The sequence below is a fragment of the Pygoscelis adeliae genome, unplaced genomic scaffold (assembly GCF_000699105.1).
Source record: "Pygoscelis adeliae isolate BGI_AS28 unplaced genomic scaffold, ASM69910v1 Scaffold14, whole genome shotgun sequence".
NCBI classification, from domain to species: domain Eukaryota; kingdom Metazoa; phylum Chordata; class Aves; order Sphenisciformes; family Spheniscidae; genus Pygoscelis; species Pygoscelis adeliae.
The window spans coordinates 15,127,418-15,140,258 of NW_008825109.1; the positions used below are offsets into that span (position 1 = coordinate 15,127,418).

A 12,841-nucleotide genomic window follows, 5' to 3' on the forward strand; every position below is an offset into this window, starting at 1 on the left:
GAAAGAAAGATGTTTGTTTAAGAACATCACTAATTTAATTGTTTAACATGATACCTAAACTTAAATTAAGTACAAAGTTTTTATCCATTCTGTAAATGGATAATCCTATTTCTATCTAATTTATATTTCAAACTTAAAAATTGTCTCCCATTTAATCCATTTGTTTATGTATTACCTATGCACCAAGTAGATATTTTTGGGTACTTTCTGGGGGTTGTGGTGCTGCATTTACTGGCTGAAATAAAGCCATACAAGCTTGGAAATGGCATTTCTTTCCCTTCTAATGTTAGCTTTTTCCATTTAGTCATCAGTGATGATATTCTGTCTGTTACACTAAAGAAGACTGGCAAATTATCAAGGAACTTTTTATGGACCAACATTTCCTACGATACCGGTGCAGCTTGGACTTGAATATTCATTTATTCCTTCCACTGCACAAAAGATCATTTCATGTTGTATTATCTGCTAACGGTTTAATAACTTCCAAATAGCTGTTACTTGTCTGATGAAAATAGAGATCTTGCATCTGATGATACAGTAAGCGATACAGCCACACTTTATAGACTGGAGTCATTTGGTAGCGTTCACTGATGTACTATAGGACATTCTCCAGAGACTTCGGAAATGTTACGTTTTCTAGGTAGCGTGGAAGCTCGTAGGAAATGAGCACCATCAATGGCACAATCAGCAGCGGAATGCTGGCAAAATGTATTTTACACTATTAAAACCTGTCAGTAGTTTTCCTGACTTGAAAGGCAGTTTGAATACCCTTGTATATTAGGAGAAAATAAGTATTTAGACTTTTGGCAAAACCAGGATGAAAGCAAGTGGCCTGGATTCTATTTTTCAATCTGTTGTTTGTTTTGTTTAACAAATTACCTAAACTGTGTAATAATTAGTTCTTAATAATTTGTTAATGTCCTTAGTATGCTGTTAAAAGAACACCTTATCCTACCACATTTTCACCGTACCATCTCCCTGTGTGCATCTACTCATACACTATCTTCCTATTAATACCAGTTCTCAGATTTCAAACACAGTCAAGTTATGGCAGTTTAACATGACAGTGCTGATGGACCAGTGTATGTCCATCATTCATGATAGTTAGGAGGCAGTGCAACTTAACCTAAAGCATAATGCAAGAGTCTTATTTCTTTGCATTGGGAAAAGTGAAGACAGCACCATCCCTTACTGACAGCTTCTGAAATTCAACAAACAATATTTCTTAGGACTGCAAAATTGAACCATAGGTCTGAGCTCTGATTGATGGTCAACATAACTCCCATCTATGCATGGACTCAACCTGTGTTATTAAAATTTCTAAATGTTGCAATAACATAAATAATGGTATCAACAATAAGATGTTTTTTGTCTTTCTATAAATTTCTGCTTGTACAAATCAAGTTGTGACATTTATGCCAAAGGTTAATGAATTAATAGCATGTGGTAATCTTTACCTTACTGCAAGCTGATCATCTAACATGCTTTAATATATCTTAAGGGTAGCTGATACGTAATGTTAAAGCCCTCAGGGTTATATTATTTGGTAAAAATTGATTGAATTAACATAGTACTCTATAAATGTTCCTCCTTTTAAAGTAGTATACAAAAGTGGATATTTAATATAGCAATTTGCATTAAGAATAGAGTTTTGTGAATATTTAGAATTCCAAACTGAATAAATACCATTTTACCAGCACATTTCAGAAGCCCCGTTTGGAGTTATGGTCTGTTGATCAATATATATTTTCTGTTTTAGTTTAGAAAATGTGAAAATAAGTACAGAATCTCATCAGAAATGACAGTGGCTTCCTTTAGAGATTTTAAATGTAGGGGGGAAAAAGAGAATTAGCATGTATACTGATTAGACAAACATATTTACAGTATAGAACATGCGATGTTATGTAGACCACAGTTATCAGCGCTTCCTTATCACATATTCAAAGTGATTTCAGTAATACCAAAACTATAGCAATATCTACTGAGATAAAAGCACACAAAGGCATTACTGTAGGCATTTAAAATTAAGACCTCTAAGAACTTTAAGATTTATGGATATTCTTCAAGAATTTCTGAACTCACCAGTCATCATATTTAGCAGATATGCCCTAATTATGTTAAAAAAACTTACAAATTCTGTATGAAAATGTACAGATTTATATAAACAGATTAGTCCTTTTGTCTTTATTACCTTTATCATCATATTTGTTAAAATGAAATTGTGTGGTCATGAAACATTACACATGCATCATTCACCTTGTAGCAAACGCCAAAATATTAAATAACATGGGGTTTTTTTGTTCATGAGATATCCTCAGCAAATGCATTTTTTGGCAATTTTATTGGTAACTTTGTTTCTTGGATAAGATGTTGAGAGGTAGTAGCTGTACAAGACAGAAAGAAAACTCTTACCCCTACCAGCAGCCCACCAAGAGGCCATTTGCTGCCCACAGTCTCCTCTGCTCCAATGTGTGTCCTTCCCACGGGCTGCAGTTCTTCAAGAACTGCTCCAGCATGCGTCTTTTCCACAGGGTACAGTCCTTCAGGAACAGACTGCTCCAGCGTGGGTCCCCCATGGGCCACAGGTCCTGCCAGGAGCCTGCTTCGGAGTGGGCTCTCCACAGGCTGCAGCTTTCTTCAGGGCATGTCCACCTGCTGCGGGGTGGGGTCTTGCGTGGGCTGCAGTGTGGATATCCACTCCACTGTGGACCTTCATGGGCTGCAGGGGAACAACCTGCTTCACCATGGACTTCTCCATGGCCTGCTGGGGAATCTCTGCTCGGGTGCCTGGAGCACCTCCTCCCCCTCCTTCTTCTCCCACTTTGATGTCTGCAGGGCTGTTTCTCACACTTTTTTCCTCACTTCTCTTTTTCCTCTCCTTCTTCACCCAGAAATTGATTACCTTCCTTCAGGCCTCCCTCTCCCCTCCCAATTTGCCTGCATACCTGAGATTCCTAGAGCTGGGACTAATTTTTTAGCCGTGATTAATTTATCCACATGGTCTCTTCAGTTTATGCGTTGTTACAGATCTGTTTCTTCAGCAATGTACTATGCATAACTTCTGATAATTTAATTTAATAATATATACTCCTTGAGGTTTCCTAATTTGTGCAGTTGAGTAGGAAATGCTGTAAACCAACTGAAAATAAGCTATAGATTGGTTCTAGGGTTTTGTTTCTCAGTGATACTTTCCCTAGCAGAATGACATATGGGTTTTTGTGCTGCCATGTTGCAATCTGTGCTTTCCAACTTATTTCAAACTCTAGTAGCAGCACATTTTTCCATAATAGTTTCCACCCAATTTGACTGATACGTTCAGCATAATCTTTTATTTATATCCATATATATAAATAAAATTAGAAATGTAAACAGAGAAACTCTATTGGATGATACCAATTAAATAAAATAATTTGAAAAGAAATATTTCTGTGCCCTTTCAGATATGTCCAGGTTAGCTCATTTTCTCCATTTTGCTTGCTACTGCAATAATTTCCTGTTGTTTCTTCAGTTGCAAAAAGCCCTACAGAATTATCAAGGTTGGTGAGCAAAGACCTTTTGATCTGTGAGATCTGGATCTGTGTCCTCCTGCAGACAATTCCCCTGCTCCTCATGACTCAAGCTATGCATTTCTGGCTTTCTGTGCCTTTCCTTCCCCTAAGGAAGCCTTGTTGCTTATATATCCCCCTGCAGGGCTCCACCTCATCCCAGTTTCCAGGCAGACTTCCTATCTGCTGTCTAGCCATAGTCATTTTAATAAAATATACATCACCTTTACAGAGAACTGGAAAGGATCCCAAGGTGGATACAACTACTGAACAAACCAGTAAGAGAAACTCAAATCGTGATTCCCCTTCCGCCAAAGAAAGCACATTTCATGCTGCTCTGTATGGGCTGTTCTGTGGTATATAACTGCATACTTTCACCACGTCAGTTATTCCTGCAACTAAAGCTGAACTGTTTGAACCTGAATTCTATGAAAATGAAATGAATGTATATACAAATGCATTAAGCTCAGTTTGAGATTCTTGGAATAGTTGTCATTTTAAAGGTTATTTTATATTCTTACAGAAGAGTTTTGAGAGCAAGAGGGGCATACAACCCATATTTATCCAAGAATTTGTTATCAGTCCAAGTAATGTTTTATCAATTTAAACAAAATAAAACAAACAATTATTCTTAGTCCAGTTACAGTGATACGAACACTTTAATCCAAGTTATCTAAGTAATACAGGGGAAAAAAGTTAACATTACAGTTAAAATTGTTATACAAAAGCCTCCTAGTTTTCTTTTCATTGTTATAGTCACCTATCCAGTATTCCCCTGAGACCTGAGGGTGACAGTGCTTATTTTCCTTAAAAAAAAAAAAAAAGGGAGAGAAGGGTTGACAATTCATCAGCATCCTGAATTCTTCTCCAGGGGAAAATACAAATGACTTAACCTCCCACCCCAACCACTTAAAAAGAAACCTAACCAAAACCATGCTTCCTTCCCTGCCTTGGGTCAACTTCAAGTTATTTTTGTCCATTTTGTATTGTAGCCAGCTTACATGCTTTGTCTTCGTGGGTTTCCAGCTACAGGTTGTTTTGGTTTCTTTTTTTTTTTTTTTTTTTTTCCATTTTCACCTGTTAGTTATTAAAGTTACAGAACTGCCTCCTCCAGTCCCAATTAAGATAAAGAGCTAATGTTTGTTAGTTAGACCTTTGCCATACGTGGTACTTAGCACAGAGCTAAGTGGAAACAAATTTGGGTAGTTACCTGCTGACCAGGGACTTGCAATCATAAAGCAAACTGAAGTCACCTCAGAACAAGGCAACCCCTGGCAAGTCCCGAGTCCCTGCGCTGCTGGAACAGTGCAGAGCCTTTACTAGTAATAGGAGAATCCTACTTACTGGGCTACAGTCCCTGCCTGAAGGAAAGCTGGAATCCTCGTGCTTGATGTTTCCTTGTTCTTTCACAGTTTTTTAACTCATTCTGTATGGGCCGTTTGGTGTAGTACAGTGGTATAGTTTCACCGTACTAGTTATTTCTACAGCTGAAGTAATGTTTACTTCAGATTTGAACTGACCTGAACAGAAACAGGACCAGGCTGAAGTTCCTAGTCAGAATAACCATACTTGTTGCTACTGATGCTGTATACATTTAATAGTGATTATTCTTGTTCAGATGTACAGAGATTGAGTAATCACTGAAGAATAAATTCTGGGAAATCACAGTTAGTATTTTAAGTCTGAGCAGTCCTAGATCCCATATTGATACGTGTTTGGAGCCCTATGCTTATGCTAGAGTTTTCCCTTACTCCTCCTTTGCAGGAAGACCTTGTGACTCCAATTTGCACTGAAGTTACAAATGCTTTGCAACCATTTTAAAGATTTACAAAGCTGGAGTATAATCACCTGTGTCTCATTCTCATTTATCCAAAGAATCAATTTACAATAAGATTTGATTGTCTAAAGGAAGATGTAATTGTATAGTAAAATCATTATTTTTAGTGGCTGTTTTATATGAGGTCTGTACTGAGTAAGAATGTTGTACTTAATGGTCTTACTCCTGAGAATTTTGCTGGTTTGAATCCATCTGAACCACCCATGTTAATGGCGTCACAGCAGTGTTGGAGTAGATTCAGATCAGCAAAATTGTTAGGAATAAAACCATTAAACAGAGTATTTATGAGTGAATCAGAATTTCTAATTATGAAGTTACATATGTAATTATTACAGTTGTAATATTTCTGTTATAAACATTCGTTTGTGGTTACTATTGTTATTTTTTGTAGCCAACAGTAATGCTGGTTTTCCTCTACAAGCTTTTTTCATAAGATGCTAATATTTTTGCCGTTAATAACCATCAACCATTTATTTCTTGTGATTTGCATCTTTAGTGGAAGTAATCTTGAATGGCTGATCATCATATTTTCTCTCTTTATTATTTTTCTTTCATATTCTTTTGTGAGTAAAAACCAATCAAGGAAAGAAGTTCAGTTTTCTGTTTCATGTCTTAGTAAGTGGTTTTGGTGTATTGGATATCCCGTGTCATCTCATTATGTAACAACTTAAGTTTGAAAGAAATGCCAGCATGAATCAATCAAATATCAGTTCATAATTTCTAACAGTTATATGAAGCTTCAAGAATACATTTTTCCTGAGACTGTACATGCTGTTAACAACCCGCATAGAACCTGCTCCTATTTCCAATCTGAATTCTTTAAAAATAACTGCTATGTCTGCAGATGAACAGAAAATCAAAACACCGATATTTTTTTCTTCAAGATTAGTTTTTTGTGACTTCCCTGGTGTTACACTATAGATCTACAAACAATAGGTTCTTCAATTATTTCTTCCTTGTGGAAAAACAAATTCCTAACAAATTCAGGAATTTGCAGCATGCTGACGTATATATTTAATGAGCTGCAGTTCTAAAATGATCACAAGGTCTCCTATAAAAATCAATGAAGTCCAAGACACTGCTGTAGCATTATTCTGATTCACTGGACATTAAGGCATATGCACGTAGCAATACTCTGGAATTTTCTGCTGTCTCCAACAGGTGCATGGATAGAATACATTTACCTGAAGAGAATGGGAAATATTGTGAATATACCATCCATAATCCAGAAGGGAGCTTCCATCAGCTTCTACACGATGATGGCTGTTGTGACTAACAGCCCTTTCTCATCATCAAAGGTAGATTTTCAGACTAGGAATTACTGGTCACTACATTTAATAGACTTCTGGAATTTTATCACCATTTAGTATCAGCATGTCAGGTTGCAGAAGTTCTTATCTTTCATGCTGCTTCAAGGAACAGTTTCATGAGCAATTACGATCTGCTTAAACCTCACATATAAGAAACATCAGCCTGAAGTATGTTATCTGAAGTTTTCCTCTCATGTGGATATCAACACAACCAAAAATCAGAAAGCGTCCTAAAAAAATTGTTATTCATGAAATTCCAGAGATGATTCTGTTAATCAGTATTTGTTTTCTCCTTGAAAATTCGGTGATGTGTACTCGGAACATGACCAAGACAACATAATGAGTTGGCAATTTTTGACAATTTGATCTGAAGAAGGAAGAGCTAGGCATCAAATTAAAATAGGTTCTTCCCTGCTCCCCCCCCCCCCCCCCCCCAGCAGCACCACCGGCACCTCTGCCCCTGTGTCGCCTTCTCCCGCCACGCCCGATGTGAGGATCTTCTACCATGTACAAATGCAGCAGCTCCTTTGGAGGAACTTGAATAAGTCCTGCAGTTTTTACTCAAGTTATATGTTCTCACAATGACTGTTCTTGAGTATGTTGCATGGTGTTTTACAAAAGAAACAACAATCTCAATTCTAAGCCACTGTTTCTTCATCTTTTCTGTCATTAACACATGCAATGCATGTCCAAAATAGCACTAAAGTACACAAGGTGTCAGAAGACATAGTTGGTAAATATGTGACAGGCAAAATGGACCTGCAGTGGTGTAACTATTGACAGTAGTGGCACTTTGATCACAAATAAGCTTTAAACATTAGAAGAAAAACAAATAAAGGTATTTCAACTTGTCTAGATTTTAAATGTAGGGGGGTTTTTGCTTGCAGTCTTGCACTTGGACTTCAAGGGATGAAGGAGTATTTTGTCAGCCAAACGGTAAACTCTGTAGGAGGGAAGATAATCAACACAAAGTCACAGCTGCTCTAACCATCCAAGTAATATTATCAAAATCCAGCTACAAACGAGTCACCAATTTCTGCATCTGTTCTCACCTTCCACTCTTGCTTCCAGCCAGCTCAAAATGCACATTTTGGCAGCCATACAACTTCATCTCCTTTGGTGCTACAGTCCCTAAGTGGGAGTTGGAGAAATGGTTGATAAATCAAACTCAACCACTAATCACACCATCCATCTCTTCCCAAGTACAGCTTTCTACAGTTGAAAAAGAATGACAATTTCTAAGCATCATAATCAGCTAATTCTCCCCTTCTGAGAAATTACACTTTTTGAACTACAGTGGCAATGGAATTGTGCAGATGGAATGCTCCATGGTACCTGAATAAGTTATTCTGTCCCAGAAGCTGTTCTTATCTCTCTGTGGATGTTGTACTCTCATCACATCCCTATTCTTTCTAGCAATCATACCCTGAAAACTGCATACCTCCTCTGCATGTGGAACCCTGAAAGACACTGTTATCATCATTCTGGTACTGCCTTGGGAGCTCTGGAACATGGTTTTGGAGCTGTGCATCGACCAGGCAGGTCAGCATCAGCCGGTCAGGACTTTGGGAATATTCACGTGTGGAACTACAAATCATGTGAGAAGTTCGGGAAGCAAGAGCATGACAGAAAAAGTCAAGCAGTAGAATAGCATATATAGCATGACAAGAATTTTATCAAAATAAAAAATATATATTTACTTTAACAGAATCTGTAGAATTAATCTCAAGTGATGAGATATCTCCCATTTTATAATTATTGTAGAATTCATTTGTGTTAAGCTACGTATTCTGAGTAAGAATATTGCAAGTGCAGAAAGTTCTCACCCTTTGGTGTTTGGGTTGTTGTTTTTTTTTTTTTTTCCAGAAGGCACATTTTGATACTTCAGAGTTGTCATTGTGGGTAATTTTACTTGGACACCTGTGTAGAACAGTTTTGTTTCCTTTGACAATGACCGAGAACTAGACTGCTATCAGTATTCAAAATAAAAGGTGTTTTTCTGTGAAATGTTAAATTCTTAATTTAGGGAATGTGGTTTTTATGTGGATAAAATCACAAAGTCAGCTGTACCTGAGCTGTACCTATCAAAGTCTCTGCTGAGGTTTTGTCACTTGTGTTTTAGCTTTATGCTGGTGATGAGGTTGTGGGGGAAAAAAAGCACCCCCAAACCCCCCCCAAAACCCACTTTTATTTATGAATTCTATGAAATTCTCTAATTAACATTAATGATGAAAAATATTTTGATTTCTTAAGACCTTATTATGATTTCCAAAATGCTGTAATAAGGTAACTTCTGAAGACCTTGTCTGTCTTTACCATTTTCAGGACACACAATGGTCTGTTTATTGAAGTTATTCTTCCAATGTCTTGGAGTGTAAGCACCTGTTAACATACTTGCTCATTGATCTTTCTAAGGAAATATGTGTATCTGTATGGAACTGTGTTGACCATGTATGTTTTCAGACCTCACTGATTATTCATGCTCCACAGTGATACGGAGTAATTGAGTGAATGAGCAGAAATCATGAGTATTGAACCACAGAGACTGTTCTGGTTGTTTAGGATTTTGTTTTGTCTATTTTTTATACTCTTTATTAATACTAAGAAATAAAAGCACGTGTACTTATTCAATCTAGCAGAAAACACCATAGTACATATTTTACATCCCTCCCACTATAACATTTGAAAGGAAAAAAAAAATCCAATTTACTAGGTGTCCATTATTATTTCAGGCAGACTTGAGAGTTACTGACATTATTAATTTATAGAGATTATATTTGTATTTTGATTTGTCACCAGTGGCATCTCCAATGCTTTTTTCCTGGTGGGGATTTCTGCTGAGGACTACTGGGCAGGTGCAGTGTACTTCGTGTTCCCACGTGTGCTGCCTCTTCCTCTTCCCGTTTTGGTGTGTTATGGTGCCAGACATGGTGCTAACACATGCTCTCCATACTGAGTGCAGGAGGGAAATAAGCCTTAGAAAGATTTTACTAAGGGTTATAAAGTTCTGGTGGTTACAGACCCCAAGGTTAGGGCTGCCCCTGTTTGATATTGTGTATTTGCTGTTTAAAGTTAAATAAGATGACTGACGTTATGGATCAGTATGAATGCAGACTTCTGCTTTGTTGGTATATTCTGGTTTTGATAATGCCCTTTACAAGAATGGGAAAATATAACTAGCATGGTTTCAGTTTTTGCTTGAGGCTAACACTGCATATTAAATTTTTGTCCCAGCTTCTTCATTGCTCTTTGCTATAGTCAACTTCTGTGTCTCTGCTGTGTTCCTAATGTTCATTCCTAGCTGTGCTTCAGCATGACTGCACTGTTATTGTGCTTTTTGTGTCAAAATGTGTCCTTGACTTATTTACCCAGATCTCTATTAACTGACTTATACCATAGAACAATATAATACGATAGAACAATATAATACAGCCACACGAGTATTTTTGAAGTCCTTGTGAAAATTCATCATACTATCTAGCATTTTTCATTTGCACATGTTAGTCTCCGGCATATTCTGGGAATCCTCTCTAGACATAGGCAACTGCTTCAAAATATTGTATTTTATGTATGTATGTATTTATTTATTTATGGAATTTTCTTGGTCTGTATTTGCACTCTTCTTTTCTTTCACATATTTCTGTGTTCAGGAATGTCAGCCAAACGGTATATTTTTAATCAGGTATTGCACCATGTTTGCAGAAAAATTAATGAAATTGTAAACTAATCCATCTGCAGAATAGGACCAGGGAACAGGACTTCTTAAACTATTCATGAAGAAGCCACAGGACAAAAAAGCATTCTGAGCAATGTGGCAGAAAACATTATATACTTTACATTACTTTATAAGCAATTTCAAAGAGACTATTGTAATATTTTTCAGACAATTTTGAAAAAATATAAATTAACTTTAGTAAATATGTATTTTTATGATCATTTGGGCCAAATTTTCTTGCCTACAATTGTTAGGTGTTTTATTTGGTTTTGTGGACTTTGCTTAACCTAGTAGATCCCTCTCAAAATGCTTCGTACCATATATTTGATGATCAGAATAGACGATATTGTCATGCAAAATTCTCCTGTCAATCATTCAGAGTATTTATTAGGTTGCGTTTTGCCCTAACTGTAAACCTAAGATATATTATGTCATCCATATTTGAATAAAATATTTTTTTCTCATACATGAGAACATAGGAAAGTTATTTTGAGTACAGGCCAAATGTGTACATACCAAGGTAATTTTTTCCAGCAGTATCAGAAAATAATTAGATAAACTAAAAACAAGATTGAGAAGTTACTGTAAAAAACTATTTAATTTTAAGGATCTTTGTGCTTATTTTCATTACCTTTTTTTTTTTTAAACATCAATTAGCACTTCTATCTGTGTTTTGGAATGTATAGAATTAATTGTAGTGAAATATATAGTGTATTATACAGTGAATTATAATATTTGGGATTACTATTGAACTGATAAAATTTTACTTTGTTATCAAATTCAAAATAGCACTACAAATTTTATACTTCTGTAAAAATACCTTTAGTGATTTTAGTGAGGATTATAAATAATTTAACTCTTTTTACAGGAATCCTATTGACCATGCTGCCCAGAAGGTACAACTAGTACATGCTTATTTTTCAGAGAATGAAGAATTACCATTTGGAATATATATTTTCAATTCAATTTTTTTTCTGTTTTTCCTATATGCTTCCAACAACCTATTACTGGAAATAGAAAATTGAGCTAGCTGAATAATCTCTGATCTAATTCAGAAAATCATGGTGAAAGAACTTCAGTGAATGTGTCCTTACAGCTAGAGGTCAATATAATTTCACAGAAAGACACTTTCCATTGTGCAAGGAGAAAGTACTAAGAATAAATTTGGCTCCTCATTGTGTTTTTGTGATATACAATAAGGAAGGGCAAAGAGAATATTTTTCTCAAAGTATCTGTTCTTTACTACTACTGTCTATTGTATAGAGCTACCTTAGTGCATTAGGGGGACAGCTCTTAATGAATCACTAATACAGTATTTAGTACTGCATCTGTGATTTGTAGTCACAGGTTGTTTCAGCATATGTCTTCTCACAGTTTCAAATGTAACTTCTTAGGGAAATATTTGTAATCAAGGTAAAATCAGAAATAAAATTGCTAAAGTGTATGTACATTTTAGGTAGGAATAATGTAGATTTACCATTGTGTTACATTATGTTTTTTTAAAAAAGCAAATAATTCATAGGTAAATAATACTGTTATTAACTGTGTCATACAAAGTAGTTGTAATATATATATATAAATATATATCAGAAATTAGAAAACTATTTAATGTTTTGTTTTAAAGAAATTGCATTTTAGTTATCCCAAGAAAACCCTCCAAAAAACATGACATTCAGTACTGTAGTATGTTTACTAGTAACTTTATAACTTTTCTCTTTCCTTTTTTAAAGGTATAATGAAAATAGAATTTTCAACATTAGAAATTACATAAGAGATAACTAAGTGGTTTTAGTTACTAATTTTTACCAATCCAGAGGTTTTTAGGTTTGCTCTTGCATTAGAATTCCATAACTTTAATTTATGTACCTATGCTGTGACGTTTTCACAGAAAACAAAATTCAGTGTTCTTGGATTCTGATGTGGGATCAGAATACTTTTCTTTCCATAGAAATTATGATATACAGAATGCTTTTTATGACTGCTTTATGTCAAATATTTTAAGATCTAAATTATGTGCATTTTTCCTGTATTCAGTGAAGAAACAATTGTACAGAGTTAAAAGCTCAGTCACTTAAATATCAGCTGCCACTTAGTGAGTATTTAGTGTAAAAAGCAGTAAACTTGAGTGTATGTATTTGTAGGACTGGACATTAAAGTATGTTTCAAGTTTAAATGTGATACAGTGAAATAGTTGCTGGTTTACCCTCCCTTTTCCACCTTCCCTCAATAATGAAGGTAGGTAAATACCAGTATTTTTAATCAGCTTTTTTTTCCTCAAATGAAAAAAGTGAAACAAAGAAGTAAAGGAATTTTCCTAAAGCTACAAAACAAGTAAAGAGCAGAAACAGATTAAAAATAACTTCTTTTTCCTCAGGTGTACTACTCCATGAAGGTTGAAGTGTCAAGCAGTGGATTTTTTTTTAATTGTTTTATT

The 12,841-nt window shown here is 35.5% G+C and overlaps 1 protein-coding gene across 1 annotated transcript in view; it reads left to right on the forward strand.

Moving 5' to 3' along the window:
- Positions 1-12,841, forward strand: part of NCAM2 (neural cell adhesion molecule 2) — a 156,073-nt gene that overhangs the window by 39,469 nt on the left and 103,763 nt on the right. The gene's annotated exons all lie outside the window — the stretch shown is intronic.